This window comes from Hypanus sabinus, chromosome 25 (assembly GCF_030144855.1).
Source record: "Hypanus sabinus isolate sHypSab1 chromosome 25, sHypSab1.hap1, whole genome shotgun sequence".
Lineage (NCBI taxonomy): Eukaryota > Metazoa > Chordata > Chondrichthyes > Myliobatiformes > Dasyatidae > Hypanus > Hypanus sabinus.
In genome coordinates, this window is record NC_082730.1 from 6561913 (window position 1) to 6570316 (window position 8404).

Sequence of the window (8404 nt, forward strand, 5' to 3'; positions counted from 1 at the left end):
GTGCTGTAATGTTCTATGTTCTACATGTCAGTCCTGCCATCCAGAAACTAAGTTTGGTGAACCTTTTCTGAAATCCTTCCATAACAAGATTATTCTTCTTTAGATGAGGAGACAAAGAGTGTTGACACCTGTCAATGCGTGGTCTCACCGTACATTGTAGCAAGCATTAATTAGTGCAGAGAGCAACACTTGTGTGGCCCAGTTTTCCTACTTACCAACATTCCTTCCTACTTGACTACCTGGTGCTGAAACAAGAAAAAAGAAACTGTTTAGGCTCATCATACTACAACCTACTTGGGTATAATTCATGGAATTTTCTACCCAGTAGCACTGTGGGAAAACATTAAGTTTGCAACAAAATCTTCAGCCCTTTGTTATTTCCTCCTAAAACTACTATCTTCTGAAGAACAATTAAGGGTCAGCAATAAATGTTGAGGCACCAAAATTAATTTCAATATGGGCATTGAAATACTCAGAGGGTAGTAAAAGAGTGGAAACAAGCTGTCAGTGGAAGTGGTGAATGTAGGTTTGATTTCAGCATTTAAGAGAAATTTGAATAGGTACATGGATGGGAGGGGTGTGGTCTAGGTGCAGGTTGATAGGACAAGGCAGATTAAGAGTTCAACACAGACCAGATGGGCTGAAGGACCTGTTTTAGAATGGGTTGGCTGTACTTGAGTAACACGTAGGCCAGATGGGATGTACCCTAGCTCTAGAAGGGGAGAAGTAGCAGAGATACTAGCAATAATTTTCTGAACATTTGTGCTTGCTGAGTACCAGGGAGATGCAAGTACAAGCCAATCCATTTAACCTCAGTGGTGAGAAATCAAGGTCAGAATTCAGACACTTGGTTATGGAAATGTAAGGGAAGAGTTAAATTTGGTTGTTTGGTATAATAAAATAAAATGTAAGTTTAAAAGACAGAATGGAGTAAACCTAGAAAATGGGAATGTTCTGTGAAAGTAAAAGGAGTACAAGTCTACAGCCTTGTGGGCAGATAATGAGAAATACATGTTTGTCTAGGGAGAGTGAGATCATTGTGCAAGCACAGGTACCAAATGGTACCTTATCTTGGGAAAGTACTGGGGTAATGGGCATTGAAGGGTATTAAAAGGGCATCTTTTGATACAAATCAGAATGGAGGGGAGTGGAGGATAGCAGAGGAAACCATGTTGACTGTGCAAAATTATCTTGAATTTCCATTGTCTATCAGTTTTCTTTGTTACTAAGACTAAGAATGCAAAACTACTTACAAGTAGTGGTAATTGCAGTTGTAGGAGTAATCTCAGATGCTGTAAATGAGGGAAGATTATAAATTACTCACTACTTTAATGAAAACGTAAACATAAAAGGAATCATGACTACAAAATTGTGCATCTGAAAATTTGCAAGGATAAATGAGAAGGACAGTTCACCTCAGGCCTACATTTATGTACTGTACAACACATGATGCAACCTGAAAGTCAAATGATAAATATGCGAGATTCTCCAGGTGCTGGAAATCCAGAGCAACACCCACAAAATGATGGAGGAACTCAGCAGTCAGGCAACATCTGAGAACTGGTTCAAATGAAGTTTACTGTCATTTAACTATATACATGTATAGAGGTGTCCCCCCACTTTACGAATGTTCGCTTTACGCCACTTCGCTTTTACAAAAGATTCAGATTCAGATTCAGTTTATTGTCATTTAGAAACCACAAATACAATGCAGTTAAAAAATGAGACAATGTTCCCCCAGAATGATATCACAAAAGCATATGACAAAACAGACTACACCAGAAAATCCACGTAACATTTGGCAATCCGCAATCCAGAGTCTGGAGAGGCCGCTGCATATTAAAATCGCGCTACCGTCTAGCACTTTCCCCAGAAAGGAGCTCCAAATCCACCAAAAACTAAAAACAAGACCAAAAACTAAAGCTACAAGACCTGCACAAAACCACATAATTACAACATATAGTTACAACAGTGCAAACAATAGCATAATTGATTAAAAAAATCAGACTAAGTGCACAGTAAAAATAGTCCCAGATGTTAAAGGACTGTAAGTTCAAAAGAAATCACCACAGTTTCCACAAGTCCCCAGGGTCCCGACAGACTCGCCATCCCACGCCGGTGGCAAAAGGGAATACCCCCGCTATGGACTTCCAAGGCGCTGCCCGACTCAGCCTCGCAGACGCAGCACACAACGAAAGCGACCTGAGTCTGTCGAATCTCCGAGCCAACGACCATCCCCTCCGGCACAGCTTCTCCAAGCATCATTCTCTGCCGAGCGTATTAAGACGGCCTTGCCAACGGCCATCGGCAACGCGACCCTGAGAACTGGGGGCCTGTTCTTCCCAGCAGAGTCCCGGACCTCACAGCAGCAGCAGCAATGAAGAAGGTATTCCTGGAGATTTCCCTATGTTTCTCCGTGCTTCCACGTCCGTTTTCAATCGATTATGATTGCGCACGGCACCCCACTTCACAAATAACAGATAATCATTTCCAGAGTGGCCGCTGCAAGCTGTGTCACGCCGCCATTTTGGAGTGAAAGACCTACATTAGTAATCTTTTCTCGCATTACAAAGAGGATTTTCGCTTTTACAAACAATTTTTCCATATAAATTAATGGTTCTTTGCTTTAAGTCATTTCAGCTTAAGAAAGGTTTCATAGGAATGCTCTACCTTTGTAAATGGGGGGGGGGGGAGGGAGAGAGACACCTGTACCATCAAATGAGACGTTTCTCTCAAGCAGGGTGTAACAATGTGACAGACATGGATTGGAGAGAGAGACAGGGAAAGAGAGAGAGAGAGAGACAGAGAGAGAGAGAGAGAGAGAGAGAGCGACAGACACACACACACACGGACCGACTGCTGCCTGTTTCTGGGTTGCTATGGGGAGAGAGAGGTAGAGTTATGTGATGGATAGTTCGATGTTTACATGAGCTTACAGCATGTTTGGACTTATACAAGGACGTTTTTGTTCACAGTCAGAGTCGCAGCTGGAATCAACCATGGAAGGACACCAGTGGCAGAAGAGTCACTGGATAGAACTTTCGAGTGCCCACAAGGGTGGGTTGAGGATTGATCAGGAGAATCGATCAGTAGCTATCATGGTGTGTAGAAGGGCTGACCCTGTGGAGGCTACCAGTGTGTTTACCCTTGCCTGGGTGGTAGTTTTCCCTTTGTGATAAGCTATGTTTGGCTAACTCAAGAGTGGATTCGGAGTCCGATGATGGAAGACCAATAGCACCTGTTTATTTGTAATTCTGCTATTGTAGATTTCACTTTGGTTTACAAATACTTCTCTCACCCCCATCAACTCCGTGTATTGAACTGAACTTTCTTACAGTACCATCGTAAGACTTTAAACCTTGCCACCTGAGCTTAAATGAGTTTGGGAATTAGATTTACACACATATGTATGCATAACACTGCTAACTTTTGATTTACCTGGTTTAAGTTACTATATTAAGTAGTTACTAATAAACAGTGGTTTTAACATCAAAACCAGACTTCAGGTGTGGTCTATTTCTGCTGGTTCATTTAAACTGTTGCGTGTACATAACAACAACATGAAAGTTAGGATAAAATCTACAGAAGAATTATGCATAAGTAAACAAAATAAAGTGCATTAATTAAATATTGTAAGATACATAGCAGATTAACCGGTGACACTTCAAATGCGATGTGGCAGGGAGTTCAGAAGCCTAACGGCCTGAGGTAAAAAACTGTTTTTCATTCTAATCTGCCTGATGTAGAAAGTCAAAATGAATGCTGGATGGATGGGTGGGATCCTTGATAATACTAAGGGCCCTGCGTATGCAGCACTTCTGATAACTGCCCCTGATAGATGGTAGGGAAACACCTATGATCCTCTTAGCCATTCCCACAGTCCTTTGTAGGGACTTTCGGTCCAATGCTCAGCTGTTCCCATACCAGATGGAGACACAACTTGTCAGGATGCTCCCAGTGGTGCTCCTATATATAAAAAAAATTCAGCCCTGGATTTCTCTCCATAGATGTTGCTTGACCTGCTGAATTTCTACGGCATTTTGTGTGTGTAGTTCCACAAGTTAGTTTTCCTGGTCCAAAATACATTATCATTTCCTGCCAAAATAGGAATTCCTCAGTGAATGGACCAAAATGCTCATATTCATATCCCTGAACAATCCCAAGACTGCACTAACCCCTTCCCTAACTACTGACTTGGAACCCCCACTCTACCTCAATTCAATTCAAGTTTAATTGTCATTCAACCATACATGAATACTCATGAAAACAGCCAAACAAGACAGTGTTACTCCAGGGTTATGTTGCAAAACACAGTACTGTATCAATAGTCATACAGAGCACAAAGAACACATAAGATAGCAAGCTCAAATACTTTCACAATCACACAACAAGAGTCCCAAAACTCGTGCTATCAATCCACAGTTGACCACAATGGAGCCTGTCTCTCACCAAGTGAACATTGGGTGGAGATGGCAGCACCAACTCCAACCTGGACGATATTGTGCCACACCACCACTGTGGAACACATTAGACCCACTTGCTGCTCTCCACCCAACCCCACGGTGCACTGCAGCCTCAGGCCCAATCCTATCCATTTTAAAACTCTTACATGACTTAAAATACATATAAAAATGATGGTAAAATATTTAATTAAAATACATTATTACTATGAATTAATAAAAACACTGAAATTAAATTTGAACAAAAATTACATTGAAAGTTTGCCTTCTGGTAAGGCTGTGTTGCCAGTGTACTCAATGAGGTCACAGATTTGATAAACATTGGGGGGGGGGGGAAGGTTAATTGTCCCTACTGAACTCAGTGTGCCTCAACATTACACAGCTAATTATACTGTAAATGTACTGTGATTGAATGATTTTAAAAATTAGTTTTGATATTAGTGGATGAGAATATTGAACTTGACAAAATTAATGTGACCTAGCAACACAATTAAGAACATAATGACACTAAAGAGTTTATGAAATGTACTCTATAAATAAGTTATCATTAACCCATTCATGCAAACCACAGTGCCATCAAGTTAGTCTTATTTGTACAGGTTTGGCCCCTGTCCCTCCAAGCTCTGTTATGGAGGGGTTTGGAGGGACAGGGAAGATTGTCTCTTTTAAATGTTGCCAGTATACACAAGTTTTCAAAGTAGATTAAGAACATTTCATAAACTCTAATTATAATTTTACAAATCACATATCTGACACATTAGCTCTGGTTTTCTCTCTCTTTCCCTCTAAGCATGCTAACTGACTTCGATACTTTCTGTTTTTAGCTTCTTTCCAAAGTTTTTTTCAATTAAGGAATTGTGTTAGATAAGAATATTATTCAGCTATTTCAGAGAGTGGCACATTTGTTGTATCTGGTAGAATTGCTGCTACATTGTTCCAGTGACCTCGGTTTTATCATGACCTCCAGTACTGTGTGGCATTTGCTCATTCTCTCTGTGACTGTGTTAGTGAACTGGTTTCTTCTCAAATCCCCAAAGACATGCAGGATTGAAGATTAATTAGCCACTGTAATATTGCCTCTAGTGTTTTGGTGTCATTGAGTCATAGGGCACAGTTTACCCTGGCCAACTTTCTTGCACTCTTTCAAGCTTATCAATATCTTTGCTGCAGGTAGGTGACCAGAACTGCACACAGTCCTCCTAAATGAGCCATACCAATGTCTCTTATATAACATCCCAACTATTGTACTCAATGTAATACACACAAAATGCTGGAAGAACTCAGCAGGTCAGGCAATATTTGTGGAAATGACAGTCAATGTTTCAGGGCCAAGACCCTTCTTCAGGACAATACTGAAATCAATACTCTGATTCATGAAGACCAATGTGCTAAAAGTTCTCTTGACCCTATCTACACATGATGCCATTTTCAAGGAATTATGTATCGATATGCCCAGGTTCCTTTGTTCTACCACACTCCTTGGTTCCCTACTAAGTCTTACTCTGCCTGGTTTGTCCTACCAAAGTGTAGCACTCTCCTTCTCCAACGGATAAAGTCCATATGAAAACACACAAAACATTCAATATTTACATATTTTATCAGATGTTATAAACATAATATGCATTAAAAATATCCTCAGGATAAGAAATGATAACTCACCATTCCTGCATATAGGTGGTGATGGCTCAAAATTGCTATTTTCCGTACAATAAATTGTAGAATCTCCAATCAATACAAATCCTGGATTACATTTGTAGATAACTGCATCACCAAATTTGTGTACAACTGGAAATCCTGCATGTATCTGGCCATTTTCTGGCGTTTCTGGACGAAAACACCTAACAACTGATAAGCATTGCATTAGACACCACAGACTCAAGCAAAAAATATTTTACCATGATTGCAAGTATACACAAAAACAAAGACAATGAAGAAAAATCTGGCTCCCTTGAAGAAAGGGAGGTGGAATTTTAAAAGAAAAAAAATGCTCATGGCATTAGTTAAATATTTAACAACTGAACAGAATATTTGCAAACAGTTTAAATATTTAACTACTAAATATTTAATAGGTATTGTCTGAAGTGTTTATACTGAATAGATTGGTTTGATTTATTCACTTAGAGCACAGAACAGGCCTTCCTGTCCCAGAGTTATGCCACCCAGCAACCCACCTATTTAACTGTAGCCTAATCATGGGATAGGTTACAATGACTAATTAACCTAATATCCAGTATATCTTTGGTATCTGGGAGGAAACCGTAGCAACTGGAAGAAACCCAAGCAGTCACAGGAAGGACGTACAACTTCCTTACAGAACGGGGCTGGAATTGAACTCCGAACTCTGACAACATGAGCTTTAATAGCTTTGCACTAATTGCTACACTACCGTGAGAAGGTTGCCGCTCTGAGAAATTGAGCAAAAGGTTTTCCACATTCTCTGGAAGATGGAAGAATAAGGGAGGATCTTGCTGAAAACAAGGTTGTGGCTAGTGGGACTCATGAGTAGATGTTGAGAAGATGTTTCCTATAGCTGAAGGGTCTAGTTTGGGATGACATCACCTCAGAATAACAGATTGGCCATCTAAAAGACAGGTAAAACTAACTTCCTTGTCATAAATTAGTTCATTTAAATCAGTTCAAGTAACAGAAATTCCCCCTTATTGAATTCATAAATCACTACCCAAAAAAAATCTGAGATACAGAACAAAAAGTGGCTCTTAGAAATCTATGGGAGAAACAAAACAGACACACAAAAGGAAAAGAAACAGCAAATTTTGTTAGGGATTCCTGTTTCAGAACTTCCCAATATGGCAGTTTTCTCAGCACACAGCCCTTCTCAAATATGCAGTGTACTGTGTAATTTAAAAGACACAGTAGAGTAATGGTTAGGATACTTTACATTACAGGTGACCCGGGTTCAATTCCCACCACTGCCTGTAAAGGGTTTGTACGCTCTCCCCGTGACCATGTGGGCTTCCTCTGGGTGTTCCAGTTTCCTCCTACAGTCCAAAGACCTATCGGTTAGTAGGCTAATTGGTCATTGTAAATTGTCCTGTGATTGGATTAGGGTTAAATTGGGGGATTGCTTGACAGCACAGCTCAAAAGGCCAGAAGGGCCAATTCCACACAGTATCTCCATAATTTTTTTTTTAAATACAAAGATTTCCTCATAAAGGGCAAATTAGCACATCCTCAATCACCAAAATGAAATTGATCTGCAACACCTTGAGCTCAGTGAGACCTAAGCAAAAGAGCATCCTGTGTGATCAAACAAATGCTGCTGGAAATTTAATTGTATTACAGATATTTAGGAGGAAGAATTAATGTCATTGAAAAGTCAATTATGGTTATCAGCGGCCACTGATTTAACTTTTTAAAATGATTGAATATTATCAGTATCAGGTTTAATATCAGCAGCATTCTGTATGTCAGGAAATTTGTTAACTTTGTGGCAACACTACTATGCTATACAATTACAAAGAGATGGGGAAAAACTGAATTATAGTAAGTATGTAGAAACATAGAGAATAGATGCAGGTATAGGCCATTCGGCCCTTTGAGCCTGCACCGCCATTCAGTATGATCATGGCTGATCATCCAACTCAGAACCCTGCACCTGCTTTCTCTCCATACCCCCTGATCCCTTTAGCCACAAGGGCCATATCTAACTTCCTCTTAGATATAGCCAATGAACTGGCCTCAACTGTTTCCTGTGGCAGAGAATTCCACAGATTCACCACTCTCTGTGTGAAGAAGTTTTTCCTCACCTCGGTCCTAAAAGGCTTCCCCTTTATCTTTAAACTGTGACCCCTCGTTCTGGACTTCCCCAACATCGGAAACAATCTTCCTGCATCTAGCCTGTCCAATCCCTTTAGAATTTCATACATTTCAATAAGATCCCCCTTCAATCTTCTAAATTCCAGTGAATATAAGCCGAGTCGATC

At 40.2% G+C, this 8404-nt stretch overlaps 1 long non-coding RNA gene across 1 annotated transcript; it reads right to left on the reverse strand.

Annotated features, from left to right (window-relative positions):
• Window positions 1–232: 232 nt before the first annotated feature.
• On the reverse strand, window positions 233–6289 carry LOC132380953 (uncharacterized). Its single transcript, XR_009507883.1, has 3 exons — window positions 6120–6289; window positions 1254–1292; window positions 233–245 (listed from the first exon to the last, which is right to left on the reverse strand). It is a non-coding gene; the product is annotated as an uncharacterized LOC132380953 (long non-coding RNA).
• Between the last annotated feature and the right edge of the window lie 2115 nt (window positions 6290–8404).